The sequence below is a fragment of the Miscanthus floridulus genome, chromosome 18 (assembly GCF_019320115.1).
Source record: "Miscanthus floridulus cultivar M001 chromosome 18, ASM1932011v1, whole genome shotgun sequence".
In the NCBI taxonomy this organism is placed as follows: domain Eukaryota; kingdom Viridiplantae; phylum Streptophyta; class Magnoliopsida; order Poales; family Poaceae; genus Miscanthus; species Miscanthus floridulus.
This window is the reverse complement of record NC_089597.1, coordinates 114203429-114226095: the sequence shown is the minus strand read 5'-3', so window position 1 is coordinate 114226095 and position 22667 is coordinate 114203429.

Below are 22667 nucleotides of genomic sequence, written 5' to 3'. Positions count from 1 at the left end.
TAAAGAAGACAGACAAGTTCGAGTGGACAAATGAGGCCGATGAAGCTTTCAAAAAACTCAAAGAATACCTCACCTCGTCGCCTGTCCTGACACCTCCAAAGAAAGACGAAGATATGATGCTATACATTACGGCGACTTCTACCGTGATCAACACGACGATAGTCATAGAAAGAGAAGAACAAGGGCGCGTGTATAAAGTGCAATGTCCCGTATACTACATCAGCGAAGTACTGTTAGAATCCAAAATCTGGTACCCGCATGTACAAAAACTACTCTACGCTCTACTTATCACCTCACGTAAGCTTCGCCACTATTTCGAAAGCCACAAGATTACCGTGGTAACAGATTTTCTACTCGGAGACATCCTACGCAATAAGGATGCCACAGGGCGCATATCCAAGTGGGCAGTTGAACTCGGAGCTCTTAACATCGATTTTACCCCGCGGAAAGCAATCAAATCTCAAGCCCTTGCCGATTTTGTGGCCGAGTGGACAGAGATTCAACAGCCTTTATCAGATACAATCCTGGACCACTGGAAGATGTACTTTGATGGGTCACTCAAACTAGGCAGAGCCGGTGTAGGCGTTCTCCTCATTTCTCTAGAAGGAAAACAACTCAAGTACGTCCTTCAGATATTATGGCAAGCCACAAATAACGAAGCAGAATACGAAGCCCTCATCCATGGGCTACGAGTGGCAATTACCCTCGGAATAAAGAGATTACTCGTATACGGTGATTCAACAATAGTCATCAACCAAGTCAACAAAGATTGGGATTGCACCAAAGAAAACATGGGTGCTTACTGTGCTGAAATATGGAAACTTGAAAAACATTTCCAAGGATTAGAAATTCTACACGTCCTATGTGATTCAAACATTGCAGCAGATGTCCTCGCCAAGCTCGGATCAGACAGAGCGAAGGTTCCACCCGGCGTATTCATAGAAGAGCTATCAGTTCCCTCTATCAAACAACCCGGTGAGACAATCCCTGAAATTCAGGCTAAGGGCATTCAGATCTTGGTAATCAACACTTCATGGAGCCAAGTCTTCATCGACTATATCAAAGAAAATAAATTGCCAGTAGATAAAGCAGAAGCCACCCAAGTTGTTCGCAGAAGCAAAAACTACGTTCTAGTAGGAGATAGACTTTATAGAAGAGCAGCATCATCAGGGGTACTCCTAAAATGTGTCTCATTCGAAGAAGGCAAAGAGATCCTAGACGAAATACACTCAGGTTGCTGTGGAAATCATGCCGCTTCAAGAACACTGGTTGGCAAAGCATTTCGCACCAGATTTTACTGGCCAACAGCTTTGAAAGACGCAGAAGAACTTGTCAGAAAATGCAAAGGTTGCCAAATGTTCGCAAGACAAGCCCATGTACTAGCTCACAATCTTATCTGCATCCCACCCGCTTGGCCTTTTTCCTGCTGGGGGCTGGATCAAGTAGGACCCCTGAAGAAAGCAAAAGGAGGCTTCAAGTACATCTTTGTAGCAATCGACAAGTTCACCAAGTGGATTGAATACAGACCACTCGCGAAATACAGCGCAACCAAAGCAGTCGAGTTCATCCAAGACATTACGCACCGCTTCGGCATGCCCAATCGAATCATCACAGATCTAGGCTCCCCCTTCACAGCTACAGAATTCAAAAGCTGGGCACAAGACTGTGGTTTCAGTATAGACTATGCGTCTGTTGCACATCCAGAAGCCAACGGACAAGTAGAAAGGGCTAATGGACTCATACTAGCCTGATTAAAACTAAGGTTATACGAAGAACTAGTGGACTATGGGTCCAAATGGATTGAAGAATTACCGAAAGTAGTATAGGGGCTATGAACTCAAATAAGCAGAGCAATAGGCTACTCACCCTTCTTCCTAGTTTACAGGTCAGAGGCCGTACTGCCTGCCAACTTGATCTGGACATCACCAAAGATAGAACAATACGATGAAGGAGAAGCAGAACACACAAGAAGATTAGAACTCAACAGCTCAGAAGAAGTCAGAGTGAACGCTACCCTCCAACCAGCTAGATACCTACAAGGTTTAAGATGACACTACAACAAGAGTACCCATCCTCGATCATTACAAGTCGGAGACTTAGTGCTAAGAAGGATACAAAAGACTGACGGGCGACATAAGCTACTCAGTCCATGGGAAGGTCCGTTCATTGTCACAAAAGTCACTGGACCAGGCACATACAAGTTAATAACCGAAGATGGAAGAGAAGTCAGCAATACATGGCACATCAGCCAGCTAAGAAGATTCTACGTGTAAAAACAACTCAAGAAAAAACAGAGATGCAAGCCACAAGGGACCAACGTTCACAATCGACGAACATACAATATTCTTCGACAACATATATATTAGCTTATATTCATGATCAATAAAGATGATATTCATCCACAGCATGTCTTGTCATGACTTTCAATGAGTTATTTTCACGAAACAAAAAGCAAAATGGCTGAAAACATGCCTAAGCATCCCGGCCGAGAGCAAAATAGCTGAAAAGACGCTTGAGCCCGCCGATGAGGGTAGCTAAAAGCTAACACCCAAAACAAAAAGCAAAATGGCTGAAAACATGCCTGAGCATCCCGGCCGAGAGCAAAATAGCTGAAAAGACGCTTGAGCCCGCCAATGAGGATAGCTAAAAGCTAACATCCGAAACAAAAAGCAAAATGGCTGAAAACATGCCTGAGCATCCCGGTCGAGAGCAAAATAGCTGAAAAGATGCTTGAGCCCGCCGATGAGGGTAGCTAAAAGCTAACACCCAAAACAAAAAGCAAAATGGCTGAAAACATGCCTGAGCATCCCGACCGAGAGTAAAATAGCTGAAAAGACGCTTGAGCCCGCCGATGAGGGTAGCTAAAAGCTAACACCCGAAACAAAAAAGCAAAATGGCTAAAAACATGCCTGATCATCCCGGCCGAGAGCAAAATAGCTGAAAAGACGCTTGAGCCCGCCGATGAGGGTACCTAAAAGCTGACACCTAAAACTAGTCGACCGAAATTAAGCTTCAAAAGACCCTCCAGCTCTTCGTTCCGAAAAGCAAGAGGCTCGGGGGCTACATCCAGATAGGAATACTTTTTTCCTCAGAAAAGCACAAGCGCCACTCAAGAAAGCACTCGGATGCCGAAGTTTGTCAAGGCAACATTCTATGCCGAGTCATTTTACATAGCGCAGACGAAAGGATGTCAACACAAAGGTCTACACCTAACAAGTCTGCCGAAGTTTGTCAAGGCAACTTTCTATGCCGAGTCATTTTACATAGCGCAGACGAAAGATTGTCAACACAAAGATTTACATCTAACAAGTCATAGCGCGGACAAAGCACTCGACGGATCACAAAATAGGAAGAAAAGAAAAGTACTCGACAAATCGAGGGATTTCGTCAGGATAACACACAGAGTTGAGCAGAGACAAAAATGGGACAAAGTACCTAGCAAGTCAAGTAAATCCGACCACACCCGGGCAAATAGTACATCAACAAAAATAAAGAATCTTCATTTGAAGAGGAGTGTAATATTACAAAAGGCTGATCAATTGGATCAGGCATTGTCATCAGGAAGGGAAATATCAATGTTAAGACTGTCTACAACCCTACTGGCTAAACCTTCGACCTCAGGCTCCATCCTCTCAACAGCATCAAGGTATTCTTGGCTATCAGCTTCCTCTGCTATCTTGGACAGAGGCGCCTCTGGAGCAAGGACCCGGACCTGGGCCAGCACATTCTAGGTACATACTTGAGCGCACTTCTTCGCGAACTCTTGGAAACAAGTCGGAATCCGAGGAATGAACTGAGCCCAAGATTGCCCGTCATCCGCTGGAGTCTGGAGAACATCAGCTACTGAATGAAAAGGTTTCCACAAAATGTTCCAATTTTCAGTAGTCGTCGCCAGCTTCCCAGACAAGCCTTCAATAGTTTTTTGGGCCTGCACAAGATCTCTGTCCGCTCCATGCCTAATCAGCTTAGCAAGGGCGAGTTCTTCCTCAGCACGAGTAATTACCTCCTCAGTCTTGTTATGACTAGAGCGAACGAGAGCCTTCATTTCATCGATACTCTCCGAGAGCTTCTGCTTTTCAACTCGGAGAACTAGAAAAGGCACCGAAAAACAAGTTAGTGAAAAAAGAAGTCAAAATACAAGAAGAAACAAGCAGAACCCACGGCACCTTTGCATTCATTCTTCGTAGACTCCACTGTGGCATCCCTCTGTTTCTCCGTCTCCACTACCCAGGCACAAAGGGTCTTCTCCTCCTTTTGGTGCATTTGATGCTCTGTCTCTAACTCAGCCCAGAGGAGGTCAAGATCAGCTTTCAGAGTGTTCACCTCAGAAGATAACTTTCTCTCATTTTCAGATGAGAAAAAGAAGCCAGAATGATCATGAGAAAAAGACTGAGCAAAAAGAGATAAAGAAAAACAAGGCGTAAGGATAGAAGAAAAACGAGCATACAAAGGAGGAGTAGCACTAAAACTTACCTGGAGCTTTTCACCAAAAGAAGTCGCAAGGGTCGACAAGCTCCCCCAGGCTGCGGTCAGCTCCGATAGCCGATGGGTGGCATCGAACTGTTGCACCACGTCACCGGTAAAAGAGGGACCACCAGAAGCAAGAGAAGGGGAAGGAGAGGCCGGCTGGGGCGAAGAAGGAACGATCAAAGCAACCTCTAGGGAAGCCGGAGCCAATCCCTCAGAAGGACCCGACGCGACGGCTACAGTCACCTCCAGGGCGGCCAAGTTCGCAACTTCGCCAGGGAGCTCCGAAGCCCCTGCAGCAACTTCATCAACAGTATGTTGTGAGTCCTGAGGCTCGGAACCCGATGGCACGGTGGAAGGCTGAGAAGAAGTCGATGAAGAAACGAGAGAAGACGAAACACTAAAAATTGATAAAAGGAAGCACCGATGAGAACTAGAAGAAGGAAGACAGAAGCAAAAAAGATGAAGCCAGAATCTACTCACCCAACCACTTTCTTCCTCGCGAAGCCAAAAGAAGGCCTCGCAGGGGGAACCACGACGGCAAAAACATCCCCGCCACCCGGCAACGGGAGTGGGATAGCAGACAAAGGAGCCATGGAAGAAGTCGGGGCTGGAGCCGCGGAAGAACTCTGCGCTGGAGGAGCAACAGAGCTGGGAACCGAGGCTACCAAAGAACTTGACGCTGGAGTTTTAGAAGAAGTCAGCGCGGGAGCCTCAGAAGAACTCATACCCGACGTTCGATTACTTCAAAAAATTCAAGACTAAAAGTCAAGGCAAAGAAGAGAAATTCAATGCAACAGGAATATGAAAAACAACTCACCGCCGCATGATGAGGGGTACTTCATCATCCTCCTCTCCCTCAGCCAAGGAAACTAGAGCACCTGCTAAAAAAAGAATAAAAAGTACTCGGTTCAAGAAAGAAACAGGAAAACAAAGGAACAAAGAGTATTAAATGCGCTCACCTAAGAGCATGCTAGCAACAACTGGAGTACCTGAGAAAGTACTTGGTTTGCGAGGCTTCTTGGAGACAAGCAGGCCAGATGAAGACCCATTCGTTCGCCCCCTCTTCGGGACACTGCGAGGGCCGCGAGGGACTAGACGAGGAACATATTCTTCATATACATCAACAAATCCGGAAGAAACCCCTGGAAGGGCTGTAGAGGTTTGGGACTTACTAGTTGCAGAGGTTCTAGCAAGTTTATCCCCAGTCTCCGCCACGACGGGGAGAACATCAAGAGGGATCGGGTCGACAAAGTTCCGCCCAAGCTCTTGCGAAAAAGGATAAAACACCAAGACAAAGAAAAGCTAAGCAAAAATGGATGCAGCAAGAGTACATAAAGTACCCAAACAAGAGACAGACAACTCACAGCTGGGGGCGGGTTGTGGGTAGAGAACTTAGAGACAGCAGGAGGAATGACGCTCACTCCTTTCAGCATCTTTTGGAGACGCTCGAGTACCTCCTCACCGGTCAGCTCAAGAGCTGGGACCATGCATGAAGGATCCTCGGCCCCAGAATACTCGAAGCCAAGGTTCTCCCGCTCTTTCAAGGGCTGAACTCGGCGACGAAGAAAGCTCGAAACAACACCAAAGCCAGTCAAACCCTGCTATTTTAGCATACTAATCCTATCAAGGAGTGGCTGGATCACTTGAATCTCAGCAGGGGACTCAAGTTTCTTGTCCCATTGATCATTCACCATAGGACCAGATCCAGAGTGGATGACAAGGGAAGGGATCAAATTGGCAGCGTAAAACCACTCGGCACGCCAATCTTTTACAGAATCGACCAGGTCATAGTCAAAAAACTTAATCTTGAGACCCTGGCGAAATTGAATCCCGCAACCAGCAAGAACGCTGGTTTCTTCGCGGCGGGGTTGAGGTTTCAGACGAAAGAAAAAGCAAAAAAGAGATAGAGAAGGAGGGATTCCAAGGAAAGCTTCACAAAGATGAATGAAAACAGAAAGATGGAGAACGGCATTAGGGGTTAGATGGTTCAGACTAACCCCAAAATAACCAAGAAAACTGATGAAGGAAGGCAGAAGCAGGAAGGCAAAGTCCGGCACGGACAAAGGAAACGAAGAGGACAATCTCACCAGGACCCGGAGTTGGAACCCGATGCTCGCCTGGAACTCTCCATTCAGCGATGACTTTGCTTTGGATCAAGCCGTCGCTGACGAGCTCGCGTAGCTGATCTTCGCTTGTTGTTGGAGCCGGCCAAACCTTCTGAGCAGCCCTCATGGGCATGAACTCCTGGTTTTCGATCAAAGAAAGGGATGACTCCTCGTCCACAAAGGTCGCCTGGGACTTGCTTGCGGTTTTTTTCTTTCCCATGAATTGGCGGAAGCAAAAAGGCACTAGGGAAGATGAAGCTAGGACGATGGTGCTCGGGTGACAGCAACGATGATGGCGGCGGGTTTCTGAAAGCTAGGGTTTAAAGGCAAGAGCTGGGCAGCAAAGGAAAGGAAGATAAAAGGTCTTTAAATAGATTGTTCAGTAATAAAAATGGCTCACAAGGCCCATTAAAATATAGTGTGAGAACGCAACGGTCCTTCTATCGACGCAGCTAAAACGACGGAGGGCATAAATCCACACAACGGTACAAACCAACGGGCAGATTTTAGACTTATCCATCCAGCGCCACGACAGGGTTATCAGATCGCTACAAGAACAACTCGTCAAACCAAGAAGAAAGAAAGGGCTACCTCACAAGGAACAAAGGAACCCGGTTATTTAAGAAAGAACTCGGTAACCTCATGAACGACAGGGATCACAACAGAAAAGTAAAAGACAACTCAGAAGACAAGATTCGTTCCACTACAAGTGGCTTCAAAAATAGAAGATTACAAATCTTACAAGACCCAACGAACTCGGTACCATGAAAAAGCAAAGTAGCAAAGAGGAAGACGGACACGGCTAGGCTCTAGAACGACTACGTGTCCCAAATTGCTATTCAGAAGGACAAACTGCCATCAGCTACACTGTTTTCTTCAAAGGACGGACGCAGTGTATCCAAGGCGGAAATCGGCAGCATGGCAAGGCAACATGGAGCAGAGAAGGCCAGTGGGCATCTGTCTACCCAAGACTGATGTGATGCTAGATATGGTGTTGATCTGCACCGGACAGTCTCAAGACAGGCGACAAGGATCAACCCAGAACTGCCAGATGAAGGAACGAAGTCCACATCACAAGACTTCCTCCAACTACCGCCACGTACATCCTGGCACAATGCTGTCGCGGGATTAGCCTACCTCTAATCCCTACCATAAGACTTCCTCCAACTACGACAAGACGCAAAGGAACTACAAAATATGCCCGGGGGCTGCTCTACTTCACAAACTACCATGTTCATGACCATGAAGGTTTCAACAGAATGTCCAATGGATGAAAACAAGCACTCCGGGACAGTATTTATAGATCAAAGGAGTAGCGCACATGGACTAGGAGTACCAACGAAATAAGCCTAACAAAGGACACAGTGAAAAGACATGACTCAATAATGGATGACTCAGGCGAGAGGGAACAGTACTCAAAGACGGGCATATTCGGAAGAATATACCAGCACAGTACAACCCATGAACAAAAGGCATTTACACTCAACCACCACCATATAACTACGTCTAACAACAGCAAACTATCAAAGAATACGCCAAGACCTCGCATCCGAGTTCTTCCTGAACAAAACAACAAGGATATACGCTCGGAGGCTGCATGCTACAAAACTACTCGGATGATGGTTTAATCCAAGACTAAAGGGCTGCTTCGAAAAGATGCCACAAAACTACTCAGATGATGACATAACCCAACTCTCAGGAACTACTTCACAACATAAATTTTCAAACAACATAAAGATTCAAGACCCTCTAACTTTTTGTTCCAAATAGCAAGAGGCTCGGGGGCTACACTCAGTGAGTGCACTTTTTCTTCGAAAAAAGCGCACGTCACCAAAAGACTTCCTCTCAGTGAGTGCTCTTTTTCTTCGAAAAAAGCGCACGTCACCATAAAACTTCAACGAACAAATAGAGCAACTTCAAGACAAGATCCTCCAGCTCCTTGTTCCAAATAGCAAGAGGCTCGAGGGCTACAACCAGATGGATGTACTTTTTCTTCAAAAAAGCACTCACCACTCGAAAGGTCCCAAGAAGCGCTACAAGGTTTCACTCCAGAAAGCACTCGGATGACGTTTGTTACTACTCATCAAGACCTGAAGGAGCAAAACGAGACTTTCAGAGCTCAACCATGAAGTGCTCGGGGGCTTGTCAATACGGGACCCACAGGATACCCCACAAAGGAGAGAGAAGATCTAGTCTAGCTAGGATTCTTCCCTTGTAATCCTAGTAGTAGTACTATTTAGTAATCCTACTAGTAACTCTCATTATAAACCGACTAGGACTTTGGCCTCCTAACTATATAAAGGAGGGCAGGGCTCCTGGACAAAGAACGACAATTATACAATACAACACTTGACAATCAATCCAACGCAAAGGCTAACGCCGACTGGACGTAGGGCTATTACTCGATCCGCGATCGAGGGCCTGAACCAGGATAAATCGACTATCTCTTGTGTTAACCGTCGAGTTCAGCACACGCCGAAGCCTGAACATACTGCCCTGGGGACCCCCGTGGCAGGTTATCGGTGGTAAAACATCGACAGGTGTGGCGAGGCGAGGCGGGCGACGAGCGAGCGGGCGTGGCCTGGTTTTACCACTTAATCCACATAATTATGGGAGTTTCTCTCCTTTATGGTGGAGGCGAACTGATTGCGCCAGTTACCATCTGTTGATGCAAAAGTGGATCTGCAAACACAAAGGGCTAATACCTGAATCGATATCCAAAGCGTGCCAGTCGATTTGACCTGTTAATCGACAAGGATGAAGATACGAGCACTTTGGTCCTGACAACAGCGATACGCCCAGAAGTCACGGCCAAGAGGTACTCACACAGAACTCGAGAATCACCGAAGGTTGCACTAAAGCTATGCAACTCGCCGAATCAATGAGAACTCATAAAAAGGAAAAATATGCAAATTGACGAAGTCGCCGAAAAGTAAGTAGATGCAAATAGGAGTAAAAATTGGTTTTGATATTGATTGATTGATTGATTACATTGCCCCTCAATCTATATTTATACCCTGATCTAAAGAGACATAACCAAATACAACTAGGACACCAAGTCCATATCTAAGGAAACACGTGACTCTTACATGAATCATACTCTAACAAATATAGAAAAGGAAATCAACTCCTATCTATTTCCCTGTCCGCCTCAATTACGATGGAAATCTCACCGACCTCCTTTCCATCGGCATACTTCCTGTTTCATCGACAGTAGTCTTCAAGCCTTCCTTCATCGGCATCGACAATAACATCTCCAACCTTATCGGCAACGCCCGAGTCTAAATCAACCTTTCCATCGATCACCACCATTCATCGACAACCATCTTTACAAGCTGATTTTCATCGGCTGTCAGCGTATACAGTAACTTTCCTCCTATCGATTAGCCCACTCTAATCATTTTGACACGTGCAAAAAACGGTGTCAACACATGCCCCCCAATTTCGGAGTATAAAACCATTAATGCTCCGAAATTTACTCTAGATAACGTTTGCCTTCGCCCAATTACCGTAACTCATCCTTCAAGCCAAAACTTGATCTGTTATCAAATCTAATCAAATCTAATCCCGATTCACGCACCTCAGTAAATATCACACAATTGCCAACCACTCTTGCCCTGATTATGGTTAAGATACCGAAACAATAATCCATCGGCAAGATCCTAACATAATAATGCCGCCATTTTTAGAATTAAAATATCCTATACCGAGATCTCTTCCAAGTCATGATTACTTGCCATCAAATCATCTGTACAATCCCTTGATTATCGTGCGAACAGTTACCATATCCATCTGAACCACCTCGACCTACATGCGCATGGCATAGAGATAAGTCTAGAATACCCCTACTCCAAGCGGCTTATAAATAGATTTCTCCGGAACGCTCGTCTTCTACCCTCAGACTCCAATCTTTGACATTCTCTCTTTTCGGCGGCGACTCCGGCGAACAACTGCGTGACCTCAACCAACAAGAACTTTTCTCCAGCGTCAACCTCGAGTCTCCGGCTCGTGCCCCCATCTACCTCAAGATAATGGCAATCAACTTTGACGTCCCTGTGGTTCGTTCCACTTCCGTTACCTTTTACCTCGATTCCTCTGGTCTTTGCGAGTTCATACAGTTGGTAATTTTTTCTCTTTTCTTTTGTTCTTCGGATCCTCTAAACTTAGGAACTGCGCAACAAATTAGTTATTCCAACCGATCAGCCGCATGTCCAATGCCTAGGACCAATGGGCAACCCAGATCCAACTGATCTGATTAATGCAGAGGTTAACAGAATCCCTTTTAGAGCCCAAAATTTCTCTATGAATTTATGGAAAGATACATTCCGATCTTGGCCCAAAACCACCAAAGGGTAGAAAGATTGGTACTTGAGGGTCAATAGGTCGATGCAAGTACACTGGGCAGAACGGAAGCTAGACCAATGCATTAGGCTATCCATTGCCGATATGCAAAAGAACGAGTCAATGATGATTGCAGCTGCTTACTTCTGGTCAGACACAACAAACACTTTTATGTTTGGACATGGCCTAGCTACCCCCACACTTGCCGATGTCTACATGCTCACTGGCTTGGACATTTCAACTGTCGATGAAGGCTCCATCTATGGCAGAAAATCTGAATATAGGGTGAATACCCGCAACATCGGCGGTTGGACGGGATACATCCAAGAATGCCAGAGAACCAGGACAGTTAACCAGAGGGAACATGCCACATTCTTGAATATGTGGCTAGAAAAATTTATCTTCTATGGTCGATCAGTAGGACCAACCAACGCCTTCCTCCCCGCGGCTGAACTCTTGGCTAATGGTGTAAGGTTCCCTCTTGGCCGATACCTTCTGAGCTCCACTTATCATCTTCTTCATCAAGTGTCTCAGAAACTTTTGCTTGGCGAACCCATCGGCAACTTAGGAGGCCCGTGGTGGTTTATCAACATGTGGCTGAATGCCCATATGCACAAACGTTTGCAATGGGACTTCTTTGCCCAACAATTCCCATGAGAAATTGCTGAAGACCACGTGCTTGGGGACGAGGAATCGGCAACACGCTCACCCCTCAATTTTGGTGAAGCCATAATTGTCCTCCCTGGAATAGAGGCCAATGAAGACCAGATCGGCAGATTTTTCCAAAGCTTCTACAATGGTCTTTCTCATGATCATAGGGCCTGGGTACCTTATATTGACGAAGAAAATAGATTCTCCCTTCTTTTCAACTTTGCCGATGACACTCTGAATCAGGATAATGAACTCATGATGGCCATCATTACTCCCAGGGCAATCCCAGTAAACACATTCGGTAGCGGGAAAAACACCAATATCACGTATGAATTTTACAACCCATTGGCAGTATCCCATCAATTGGCTTTTGGGCAACTGCCAATCAAACTTTGTTTTGCCAATGTGATCAAACCCAGAGAAACAATCACCTTCGGAACAGATTGGAGCAGGGTAGTGCGACTCTCCCCCGATGCCGATACTACAGATGTTGATATATCTGTCTAGACGCCAGTATCTTTCATCACCGAATCATATAAGCAATGGTGGCAAGAGTGGAGGGAACAACTATTTGCAACATCTGCTCACACATATCGGCACATGATCGACCCTGAATACGCCATTCCTGACGACGCAGTAAGTTTCTTTTAACTCCCTTCTGCTTTTTCCTTTCATATATCGGTAACTAACTTTCTCGTGACAGGTTAACAACCCAGCACCATCTATGAGCAAAAGTGGAAAACCCTTCGATCTTCGGCCTATTTCCCCGATATCACCGATCGGCTACAACGCCCCCACCTTAGCTGCTTTGACTCACCAGAAGACCCGTGCCAAGACCATCACCTCCAAGTCCAAATTGGCTACAGCTAGGGCCACTCCATTGGCTGCTGCTACAACCCTGATCAAGGCATTCAAGGTAACAACCCTGTTTATTTCTACTCATGCCGATCACAAACTGTATTAACATTAATCATCAGGGTGTAAGAGCTGCTGCTGGATCGTCATCGGCAATTCCTCCAACATCAAGCACCACTACTTCTGACAAACCTTCAGAGGTATTCCTTTGATTTTACATTTTATCTGTTAAATATCATACCTTACACTTGTTTTGTAGCAACAAATGGGTACATCGGCAAGCGTACCAGATGTCCAAGCTCCACAGCCAACAAGTGCCAATGCCCCCAGCCAACCATTGCTGAGGCCCAAGCAAAGCGCAAAGACTTAACATATGTCGAGGCACAGCCAAAACGATAGAAGTCCGTGCCGATCCCCACATCTGCCCCAATGTCTGCAATCCGGCCAGAATCAGTCGATGCAAATGAGCAAGCAGTTAATCCTCCTGTATAGGACATACCATCGGTCATCATACCCCAAGAGCCAACCACCGATGAGGCCACAGAGGATATCCCATCGGCAAGCTCAGCCGATCCTCCACACGGCATACTCCAGGCTGCTTCCTCTAGCCAAGTACAGGAAATTGCCTTGAAACAGGTAAGCCGATTGACCTAGTCGATTTATAATATTCATACTTATCCTTAACTGACCTCTTTTTTATTTTCTCAGGAACAAGACTCCCCAAACAGCCTATTTTCCTTTGCCATTGACGTTTCTGACGATGATGGAGAGGAAACAAGTTCTTCCCTTGCACTGGGAATAATATCGGCAGAAATTAAGTCCAAGTTGGAAGCTCTCCTGAACTTGTTACAGCAGGATATCGCCCAACTGGTAGATGACTCGGACCCCGCAAAGGCAATTTTCAAAACAATCTGTGGCCAGGTCCCTGCCGATGTTGAAGAAGTACTCTTCCCAGCAGCCTATTTAGAAAGCCGTCAACTGCAATATCAACGGGCTGCTCAACGCATTGCCGATAGAGCAGCTCAGGCTCAACTCAAAGAAGGGATGCTACAATTGAAACAAATTGCCGATGAGAAGCACAAGGGCATCGGCAACTTGCAAACTTCGGGCGCTGAACTTAAGCAGAAAATCTTAGACTTATCGGCAAAGAAGATGGCTCTATTGGCTGAATTGAAAGAAGTCGAGACAGCCTTAACTCATGCCCAACAAGAAGAAAGCCGGCTACCCAATGCCATCAAGGCCCTTCAGCAAGAAAGAGACATCTAGGCTCGCAAAGCCTTGGCCATGAAGAAAAAACTCAAGCCTGTGGAGGGTGCTGCCGATGAAGACATCAAAGAAATGAAGGAAGCCGACCAGATTCGCCTGCGTGCGATATTGGCTATCCAATCCTTGTTAAACTTGTAAATCTTGTCTATTGCATCGACACTTTATGAGACGTTGACATCCTTGTATAATTCTAGCCGATAGGACTGTTATCGGCACTTATACTTTTATGCATCCATCCAGATACTAGGGTAATATTTCTTTAAATATTTTCTATTTAATGCTCTGGGAAACACAACCCCTTCGAGGGTTTTTAGAATATATGCGTTACTAGGAACAGACTGATTTATCCGATATGGACCTTCCCAATTAGGAGACCACTTTCCAAACTTTGAACTTTTAGTTCCAATCGGTAAAATCAATTTCCAGACCAGATCTCCATCGGCAAACTCCTTTACCTTCACCTTCTTGTCATACCATCTGGCTACTCTTTTCTTATTTTCTTCGATGCTAACTAAAGCCCTTAACCGATGACCCGCCACATCTTCCAACTCATCCTTCATAAGAGTATCATAATCATCGGCTGTCAGCTGATTTTGAGAACGTATTCGCCTAGAGCCAATTTTAATTTCCCAAGGTAATACTGCGTCGTGTCCATATACTAACTGATAAGGCATTACTTTGGTTGCACCATGACATGACATCCGATATGACCACAAGGCTTCATTTAATACTATATGCCACCTCTTAGGATTTTCTTTAATTTTGCGCTTAATGAGTTTGATGATCCCTTTGTTAGAAGCCTTAGCCTGACCATTAGCTTGAGCATAATATGGAGAAGAATTTAAAACTTTAATTCCCATACCTACAACAAACTCATCAAATTCTCCCGATATAAACATAGTACCCTGATCGGTAGTGATAGTTTGAGGAATACCAAATCGGTAAACAATATGCTCTTTCACAAAATCGATCATATTAGCCGATGTCACCTTTTTTAAAGGAATTGCCTCAACCCATTTTATGAAATAATTGGTAGCAACCAGAATAAATTTATGTCATTTGCTCGATGGCGGATAAATCTGACCGATGAGATCGATAGCCCATCCTCGGAACAGCAAAGGTTTAATTATAGGGTTCATAGCCGATGCAGGCACTCTTTGAACATTACCAAACTTTTGACACCCCTGACATCCTTTAAAATACTTAAAACAATCTTCAAGAATAGTCGGCCAATAGTATCCATTCCTTTTGATCATCCACTTCATCTTGAAAGCCGATTGATGCGCTCCACACACTCCTTCATAAATTTCACCCATCAAGCTTTTCGATTCATCACTGCTAACACATCTGAGTAAAACTCCATCTATAGTTCAATAATATAATTCATCATCGAGGAGCACATACTTGGTAGCTTGGAACCTTATACGTCTTTCAACCTTTTTATATGGATCCTTTAAATAATCGACAATCTCCTTTCTCCAGTCACCGATATCGACCGCCAATGTTAGCACTTCTTGAATAGGCTGATACCCTAAAGCATGCTGAGCTAGTCGATTAGCCTCTTCATTATGCAGTCGAGAAATATGTTCAAGACGAAAATCTCTAAACCCTTTCAACAATTGCAAACATCTTTCATAATACGAAATTGAAACTTCACTTCGGCATTCATAAATCCCAGCTAATTGATTTATAACTAGCATAGAATCACCAAAGATTTCAACAGCATCGACACGTATCTCCTTCAGCAATTCTAACCCTTTTATCAAGGCTTGGTATTCAGCCTGATTGTTTGTCGATGTAGCAACAATCGGCAATGAAAACTCATACTTCCTTCCTTGAGGTGAAATCAACACAATGCCGATACCAGCTCCTTCACCACATGTGGACCCATCGAAGAAAAGTATCCAAGGAGGCAACCTCTAGAGAGTCCACTATATTACAATGCTGAGTGACAAAATCAGCCATAACCTGCCCCTTAACTGCCTTAGTCGATTCGTAACGTAGTTCAAATTCTGATAATGCTAAAATCCACTTGCCGATTCTACCACTTAATATCGGCATCGACAGCATATACTTGACTACGTCGTCTTTGCATATGACCGTACATTCGGCAGATAACAAATAATGTCTTAATTTGACACAAGAAAAGTATAAACACAGACATAATTTTCGATGGCCGAATACCTTGTCTCAGCATCCACTAATCTTCTGCTCAAATAATAAATAACACGTTCTTTCTCTTCAAATTCTTGAATAAGAGCTGAACCGATAACGGTATCATCAGTTGATAAATACAACCTGAAAGGTTTCCCATGTTGAGGTGGAACTAGCACTGGAGGATTTGTTAAATATTTCTTAATTTCATCTAGGGCTAACTGCTCGCTCAGCTCCCCATACAAATTCCTAATCGGCTTTCAACTTAAGTAATGGACTGAAAGCCTTGATCTTACCTGACAGATTAGATATGAATCTTCTAATGAAATTAATCTTACCGATCAAAGATTGCAATTCGGTTTTATTGGCAGGAGCAACCACCTTGTTAATTGCATCAATAGACTTCCTACTGATTTCGATGCCCCGCTGATGCACCATAAAACCCAAGAATTGACCTGCCGATACACCAAATGCACATTTATTAGGATTCATCTTCAATCCATGCTTCCTCGTGCACTCCAGTATCTTTCGTAGATTGGCTAGATGTTTTATGATATCTCCAGACTTAATCACTACATCATCAATGTAGATCTCCACTAATGTGCCGATGTATTCATGAAAAATAAAGTTCATAGCTCTTTGATAAGTAGCGCCGGCATTTTTCAAACCAAACGTCATGACTATCCACTCAAACAACCCTACATGACCTGGACATCTGAAAGCAGTCTTGGGAATATCTTCTTCAGCCATGAATATTTGATTGTAACCTGCATTACCATCCATAAAGCTGATAATTTGATGTCCGGCTGCAGCATCCATCAATAAATCAGCAATCGGCATTGGATAGCCATCCATCGGTGTGGCTTTGTTAAGATTCCTGAAATCAATACAAACACGAAGTTTTCTATTTTTCTTATAAACAGGAACCACATTAGAGATCCACTCTGCATATCGACACTGCCGAATAAACTTCGCCTCAATTAATTTAGTTATTTTGGCCTTAATGTCAGGAAGTATATTAGGGTTGCATCGGTGCGCTGGCTGCTGATGTGGCCGAAATCCATATTTGATAGGTAACCGATGTTCAACTATCGATCGGTCTAATCCAGGCATCTCAGTATAATCCCAAACAAAATAATCTTTATACTCTTTCAACAAATCAGTTATTTGCTGCTTACACTTGGAATCTAACTTAGCACTAATAAAAGTAGGTCTTGGCCTATCGCCATCACCAATATCTACTTCTACTAAATCATCTGCCGATGTGAACCCTTGACCTAATTTTCCATCATTGGCAAACCTATCCATTAAAACTCTTCTTCGGAACCGACTGCTTGGATCGGTGGAATTTCATAATCAGCCACTCTAAGGAATTCTTTTTCCCAAACTTCTCCTGATATGCATTTAGTTCGCTCATAAGTATCTGATTCTGCCGATGCGATGATATAAGAAGAATCACCAGGGACAAACTCAATCTTATCCCCAATCCACTATACGAGGCATTGATGCATTGTAGAAGGAACACAACAATTAGCATGAATCTAATCCCTCCCTAGAAGCAGATTATATGCACCCTTGCCATTAATAACAAAGAACGTCGTCGACAAGGTTTTGCTGCCGATAGTCAATTCGACGCATACTGCCCCTTTAGCCGGTGACACATTGCCTTCAAAATCCTTCAGCATCATATCGGTTTTGGCCAAGTCTTGATCTCCCTTACCAAATTTCCGATACATCACATAAGGCATAATATTAATCGCAGCCCCTCCGTCGATAAGTATCTTAGATACAGGCTGCCCATCAACTCTGCCTTTCACAAACAAAGCCTTAAGATGCTGCCTCTCGTCATCAGTAGGTTTCTCAAAAACAACCATCATTGGATCTAGTGTCAACTGAGCTACTTGATCAGAGAGAACAACTTCTTCCTCATTATCAGATAGTGCCAAAAACTCCATCGGCAACATGAATACCATATTAACATCTGCCGATGGACCCTTATTTTTGTGTTTTACCTGCCACTGCTGATGACCGGACCTCTCATTGGAGGAATTTTCCTCTCGGTATAAATCCTCCTGATGCTCACGTTGCATCCTTCTTTTCTGTGTCTTTGTTAGACCTTCCGGGCACCATCGAGGAAACTTGGTTTTCCAAACCGGCTGATAACAGGTCCCAGTTGATTCTACACGGCGTATATTAGGGTCCCTATAGAATATTTCTTCATCGGGAACTCTTGCATTTGCCATCTCCTCAAGCTCCTCTTGATTCCTTGGAAAATATGCAGCGTGTTTACCAAGCCTTTCATGTACACTAAGTCTGCCCCCCAGCCGATCATGCACTGATGCTCTGCCTCTGATCGGCTCATTGATAAATAAACCCTGATTGCCAGGTTGAAACCTCCTTTCTGACCGATTGACCCCATAATAACCATTGCACTCAGGGCAATTTTCAACAGTTGGCAATTTAATACCTTCTTCCCAGCAATGGATGAAAAACGGGCACCTCCAATGATTTTTATGCCGATACCATTCTTCCCGATGTCTCTCTTCTTGCTGTTGTTGATATCGGTCCTTACGCTGACGCCAACCCTCCTGCTGCCTTCGATGGGTAATCACAATGCCAGATCGAGGAGGGTTTTTGGAACTGCTGCTTTCTCCCAGCAAACCCTTACTTTTTGCATCATCGGTAGTTATCCGATGTTGGGGATCCACTGATGCGTTTTTCTCAGCAGCCTCTGACGTCAATACCTTGGTCTTCCCTTTGGCCTCCAACATATTTGCTGGAAAAGGGTGTTGATCAATTTTTATCGGCTTCTGGGCCTTAGAAGTACCAAACTTAATTCTCCCAGATTCAATAGCCGATTGTAACTGTTGCCTGAACACCTTGCACTCATTTGTACTGTGTGAAGTTGCATTGTGCCATTTGTAGTACAAGATCTTCTTCAACTCTTCTGCCGATGGGATCACATGATTAGGTGACAGCTTAATTTGGCCCTCTTGAAGTAGAAGATCGAATATCTTGTCGGCCTTGGTGATATCAAAGGTAAACTTTTCTGGTTCTTTCTGACCAAAGGGACAAGATATCGACTTTTTATTCTTAACCCACTCAGCTAAGCCGATAACTGGTTCTTCATCAGAATCAGAATCTCCTACTTCTTCAACAAATAATATTTTTTTACTCCAATTCTTTTTAGGTTCAAAAACCCTAGTATCTTGATTAGAGATCCTTTGCACAAGATGACTGAGGCTTTCAAACTCCTGAGAAGCATATCTGTCTTTAAGATGTGGCAATAACCCTTGGAAAGCTAGATCGGCAAGCTGCCGATCATCCAGCACCAGACTGTAGCACTTATTTTTTACATCTCATAGCCTTTGCATAAAGCTTTCTACCGATTCATCATTACGCTGTCTCAATTTTACTAAATCGGTAAGCTTCTTTTCATGGATTCCAGCAAAGAAATACTTATGAAATTGTTTTTCTAGATCAACCCAAGTAATAATAGAATTTGGTGGTAATGAAATGAACCATGTAAATGCCGATCCAGACAAAGATGATGAAAATAATCAAACTCTTAATTCATCTCTGCTAGCTGCCTCTCCACATTGAATAATGAAGCGATTGACGTGTTCCATTGTTGATGTATCATCTTACCCAGAGAATTTAGTGAAATCTGGTACCTTGTACCGATTTGGGAGAGGAATTAAATCATATGCAGGAGGGTATGGAGTCCGATAAGAATAAGTATTGACTTTGGGCTTTATCCCAAACTGATCCTTCATAATTTCTGCTATCTTATCGGCCCAAAAAGCATCAGCCTCCTGCTGACGAACTGGCTGAATTTCTATGGGAGGTGCCTGCTGATATCCCTCCACATATCTTTGTGGCCCACGATCTCCAGCAATCGGCATATTTGCCGTTACTTGTGGTCCATTAACCTGTTGGAAAGGATTCATCGGCTGAGCTGCCGATGCTTGATTCTGGAAACTAGCTTGCATATGACCTTGTTGAATCCCTGCAACATGCTGATTTTGCTGAACTGTATGTTGAACAGGTAACTGTCCTGACCAACCATTATTAGAACTCATCGGTACAAAACTTACCGATGGCTGGTAATTTGCTGACATTGTTGGATAATTATAACCAGCTTGAGGCATGAACTGAACCCCAGTTTGACTCATAGCAGAGGCTTTCTGCTGCATCGGCAGTAAGCTTGCCGATGGACTTGAATTGGGTGTTTGGACCAAAGGCATCTGGAAACCTCCTGGAGTTGGTTGCACAGTAGTTGCTGTGGCATATTGAGGCACTTGAGCCATCAGCGAAACAGCCGATGGTATAGGAGCTTTTCCTACTGCATCAAACACTTGAGGTAACCCAGGATTGAAAGCAGATGACTCCAGAGGCATACCATATCCCCACCAATTAGCAGGAATCTGGCTATTCTGAGACATAGAGCCTGACATAGCTGATGCCGATAGATCTGTATTAAGCTGAACTCGTCCTCCTGATAGTACCGGATCTGATCGTATTGGTGTAGATTGAATATTAGATAAGCCTGCCGATACTGGAGGAGAAGTAACTTCTGTACCCACAACGGCCGAGGGAGCCGATGGAGTTTTGACAGATGCCGGCTCTGGTTGGTGATAGGCAGGCCCAACGTAATGCGGTGACGCTTGTCCTTCTTTGAGAGTTCAAACCACAGCATTATGAACAGTATTGGACAGCACATTGGAATGATTAATCAAAGCATGATTTACTGTAGAATTAACCATCTCTTGAAGTTTATCAGGATTGGAGTCAAAGGTAACCTGCTGAGGCAACGACAAATCTTGCTTCTGGATGACTTGTCCACTCTTGTTCAGGCTAAACGATTTCATACAAAGCTGCCTGTATTCTTCTATAGCCTTTTCCATAGCCTGCCTCTGCTCTTCCTTAAGATCTTCTTCTAATACTGCGATAATGTTCCCTGAATCGATCTTGGAATTGAACATATTGATCGGATTGATTGGTCCCACTAGGCGTGCCAAAAGATGTGTTGATGCAAAAGTGGATCTGCAAACACAAAGGGCTAATACCCGAATCGATATCCAAAGCGTGCCAGTCGATTTGACCTGTTAATCGACAAGGATGAAGATACGAGCACTTTGGTCCTGACAACAGCGATACGCCCGGAAGTCACGGCCAAGAGGTACTCACACGGAACTCGAGAATCGCCAAAGGTCGCACTGAAGCTATGCAACTCGCCGAATCAATGAGAACTCGTAAAAAGGAAAAATATGCAAATTGACGAAGTCGCCGAAAAGTAAGTAGATACAAATAGGAGTAAAAATTGGTTTTGATATTGATTGATTGATTGATTACATTGCCCCTCAATCTATATTTATACCCTGATCTAAAGAGACATAACCAAATACAACTAGGACACCAAGTCCATATCTAAGGAAACACGTGACTCTTACATGAATCATACTCTAACAAATATAGAAAAGGAAATCAACTCCTATCTATTTCCCTGTCCGCCTCAATTACGATGGAAATCTCACCGACCTCCTTTCCATCGGCATACTTCCTGTTTCATCGGCAGTAGTCTTCAAGCCTTCCTTCATCGGCATCGACAATAACATCTCCAACCTTATCGGCAACGCCCGAGTCTAAATCAACCTTTCCATCGATCACCACCATTCATCGGCAACCATCTTTACAAGCTGATTTTCATCGGCTATCAGCGTATACAGTAACTTTCCTCCTGCCGATTAGCCCACTCTGATCATTTTGATACGTGCAAAAAATGGTGTCAACACCGTCTCTTCCGCTCTCCATCTCCTGGAATTCTCCGCTGCCTTTCTCCCTTCCCGTCGTGGCCATAAATCTGTAGTCCTCCGTCAGTCCACTTCTTCCGCTTCGCTTCCGAGAGAGATCACATTTCAGTAGCCCTTTGGCTTTCTCCGTCCCGTACCTCTGCGCGCACGGAGGAGCGGGAGAGCAGGTGCCTCAGAAACCCTCGTCCGCCTGCGAACCCTGCACGAGGTGTGCGGCGATCAGGTTTTTTGGGAGCGATTACGCGACTGCTCGCTGAACTCGTCCCCGTCTTCTTCTTGGTGATCGCTGGAACCCATTCCCGTCTTCTTCCTGTGGATCGCTTGCGGAACTCGTCTGGTGACCGTTCGTGGGACTGCACTGCGAACACCATCCTGCATCGACCGTGGTCCACAACTTCGAGCAAAGCACTATATCGACTAGTGCGAATGGAGTCTCTGATGCTCTCGGCATGGGACCCTCCGCTGGATACAATTCCAACTCTGTGTTTACCGCATTTTGTGTTCTTACTGTATCAATCTGTATGTCATTCTTGCATGCTGTAGCGTTTGTCAGTGATATACATATGCACATATATATCGTCACAAACCTTCTGATATTTTATTTCTGAATTAAATTGATCATGAAAATGCCTAATTGTCTAACAACAGCTTCGATCATCGTCATGTCAAATTGTCAATTGCTAAGCAGCAAAGCTGAATCAGGTTGCCGACGGTTTATTTTGTCTGATATTGATAGTACTAATAAGGTCTTTATAATTGCGGCGGCCGGACCATCGTGATAGGAATCGTCAGGCTAGGAATCTAGACCAGACAACTGCGAGTGAAGCCGTAGGCCCGTATAGCACACAATTCCTGCATTGCAATGAACCGCGATACCCAGACAAGTGGCATGCATCCACGTGTCACCACGCCGCCGCACCTGCTCTTCTCCGCCTTCTGCCTGGAAGCCGTAGGCCCGTATAGCACACAATTCCTGCATTGCAATGAACCGCGATACCCAGACAAGTGGCAT